Below are 3,613 nucleotides of genomic sequence, written 5' to 3'. Positions count from 1 at the left end.
TTCTGTCACACAACATTAAATGTAAAGCAGTTAGACAGTGCAAATCCATGTGCCAAGATTCAAGAACAATATTAAGATATTGACTTTTTGCCAAAGACCAATTTGGTATAGCTTAAGTCTTCCAGCACAGTTTTACCTTGTTGCCTGTAAAAGAGGCCTACATTAGGTCAATTACAAATAAATTTCCTGGCAGCAATGAAAAGTTAGGTTACGGGTGAACTGAAGGTGATAAGATATAGCTATTGAAAAATCACTGCAGGAGAACAGAAAGCTTGTACTGGTTTTAACAAACCCTTAAGATTTTAGCTACTTTTCCAAGAATCGAAATCAAATAACGGCACATTCATTATCGCTCTTTGAAATGTTGGACCTGCCGAAATCACAGAAATCTAGAAAAACAAGGTATTTGTTTTCACCTTGACTTCTGTGGCTTCATTGGACGGCCTTGTGAAAATTAGCATCTCTGCCTTTTGGACACAACTATTCCCCCCCATTACCCTGCAGCAACAGATGTATTACATCCTGGAGTTTGGACTGCTAAAGAGAAAACAATAAAGTCAGGTTGGAAATGCCTTTAAAAGAGATGCTACTGGTCTGATTAAGCCATCAGAAACGTCCAGGTAGAGTGACACATAAATAAGCTCTTTTGCCCTAATTTCATCCTTTGTCTGCATATTTAACTTGTGAGGTCTGATGTAATAATATGGCTACATGATTTTCATCATTTTAGCTGCTGCAGCCCAGCTAAGTACCATATACTTCCAAACTGCAACTAGAGTTTGACAAATATCTGCATCATGGACACATCTCATCTGGAATTTGCAGATTATTCATAGTCATTGATCATGTTTAAAAAGCCATTTTCTTCTGTTTTCAAAAACCGCCTACAAATGCCATTCTGATTTTGTTCAGTACTCTGAAACATCAAATAGCCTATTATTATTCTTCAGAAATCATAAAATCCACATAGATGTGTTGAATGATCTAGTCATGTGATTCCAAAGTTGGCATACATTTAACAAAGGTAATCGTACAATTTCATTGTGTAACAAAATCACAAGCTTTCATTTTTTTGCAACCCACCAAACAAAAGTCCTTCTTCTCTGCTCTACATCTCTGATACAGAATGTATGAAAAACTTTTTTTTCTTTACAGTCTCTTGTTCAGGACTCAGAAACTCTGAGTTGGCTCATTTTTCTTCTTTTGTGTTTTTTTTTTATTTATTTTATTTTTTAGTTTTATATGAAATAATGAGTCTTCATAATGATATGGCACAAGATCTCTGACCTTTATGAGAAGGCAGAGGTTTTTAACAACTGAAGACAGTTTATTCGCTACAGTTTGACTTTATGACATAAAATTATCAAGGTAAAGCCTCTGGGATGATAATGTCAAACCCTCGTCCTCTGTGGCTCTGCTCTTGTTGCTTTACCTTGACGAGTTGCAATCAAAAGTACCTTTCATTTGTCTCACAAATTAGGTGAAAATTCTGTAGCAAGTTAGAAGTTTATGAACCAAAGGCCTGTCCACACAAACCAGATATTTTGCAAACCAAATATTTTCAGCTCAATAAAAAAAAAAAAAAAAAAACTTTCCAAAGGTGAGTTTTAAAACCATGAACTAAGAATGTTTGTGGTGCATCCACATGATCTGATAACACGGAAAATATTAAAAATGACGACGTATCACCCCGTTTTGTGCATGTTCACACTGAGTTAGAATTGTTTTGGAAGAATATTTTGAATATTTTCTTGATGGAGAAGCATCAGAGAGGCTTTCAGTCTGAAGTATCAGAGCTGATATTTTCACTGAAACCGTAACATTCTTGTTGAAATCCAGCCGCTCGTTTACACATCTCCAGTGGTCAGAGTTTCTCACACCGGCACTTTTTSAATCCAGGGCTCAGAGTGAAACCTTTCTGAAGCAACCGCCGCAGAGGTGTGGAGTATTCCACAGGTGTGAAAGCGCACATGTGCAGAACACACGACTGCAGGGTTTAATCAGATAACATCAACAGTGGCGGATAGCATTTTGTACTGTGCATGCTACTTTACCTGTTCAGTTTAACACAACTTAGGAATTTGTATGCTACTTGATTCATCAGAGACAGGTTACCGTTTTCTAAATGAGCCGGAAGCTAGCGAGTTGGAAGCTAAGGTTCAACATGTTAAAATCCCCTTTGCCATCCATGACAACTACATTGGATTTAAGGTGTCTGGACTAAACGTGGAACTTTTCCCCAATCAAATGCTGACACTGTCCAGGCAGTGGTTTTGTGGTCCAGCCTTAGGACCCACCGCTCGCAATCCCCTCATTCCTTAATGCCTAACCGCAACTCACGTCCTAACCCTACCCATAAAACACGTTTTGCATTGACCAGGCTCTAAGTAAAGTTACTATTTATTTCAAACACATTTCTGTAAAAGTATAGAATATGGAAATGCTTTTCCATATTCTATACTCGGCATGAATGAACTAGAAAGGGTTTTGTAATGTGGGGACTTAGAGTGGTGTTGACCACCAGTTCAAGTCCAGCTTTTTGTCGTAGATGCCGACTGAGCATTCTGATGTCATGAACATCACTATGAAGTAATACTGATTACAAAATGAGTTGACAAGTTGGAGCCCATGTAAGGGCATTTCAGTTCTGAGATGCCATTTGCGTAGACAGAAAGGTAGCCATGAACAAGGCGTTACGAGGGCATATAAGAGGATCTCCTGCTTTTGAATTTTGATATCATTATTGTTGTCATTATCGCCACCCGCTGGGACAAAATAGGCATTACAGCATTATGATATGGAATCCTACTGCACCGTGCCAATGCAGATGCAGACTTTTTCCAAACTGAAGGGGRAAAMAATCTGCTTCAAAAAATATCTGGAGAGGTGTAGACGAGGCCTATCTATTCTACAGTGAACTTCAGTTGCTGGAAATGATGTGGGYTCATTTTCGCCCCCGGTGCTGTGTTGTCACATAATAGAAGTTTAAAATGAAGGGCTACTGCCTGCTCTTTCATGAATAAATTCTAAGCCAAGTCACTCAGTCTCCCCCATGAGAGAGATGTCATCTTGATGCCACAACACGGTGTCTTAGTTCCAGTAGTTCAGCATAACCAGCCCTCAGTCTCTTTTGCATGTTGAGGTGCGGCGTGTCCAACACAAAGCAGCATGCTAGGGAACCTACAGAAGCACACATGCATGTCAAACAGCTTGGTCAGTACATAAAGCCAACCAGGTCGCCTGCCCTAAAAGTGAGTCTAGTCTCTGGTTTAGACTAGATTGACTGGTCCGGAGCAAGGCAGGTGAAGGGAAAGAAGTTTTGTCCGTGTTGCTGTTGAAAGCACTGAGCAGTGGAGACGGAGGACGGTACCGGCAGCCCGGGTCTCTAGAACCAAACGGTGAAGTCATACAACTGCCTTGGAAGAGGAAATACATCTATGATATGACTAGGGTTTCTTCAGATGTTTCAGTATTTATGCTTAAGGACGTCCCTCATGACACAGGAAGTCATCAAGAATGCAATATTCCTTCCTTCCTTCCTTCCTTCCTTCCTTCCTTCCTTCCTTCCTTCCTTCCTTCCTTCCTTCCTTCCTTCCTTCCTTCCTTCCTTCCT

Source organism: Poecilia reticulata, linkage group LG8 (genome assembly GCF_000633615.1).
Source record: "Poecilia reticulata strain Guanapo linkage group LG8, Guppy_female_1.0+MT, whole genome shotgun sequence".
Lineage (NCBI taxonomy): Eukaryota > Metazoa > Chordata > Actinopteri > Cyprinodontiformes > Poeciliidae > Poecilia > Poecilia reticulata.
The sequence above is the reverse complement of the archived record's forward strand: the minus strand, read 5'-3'. Positions refer to the sequence as shown.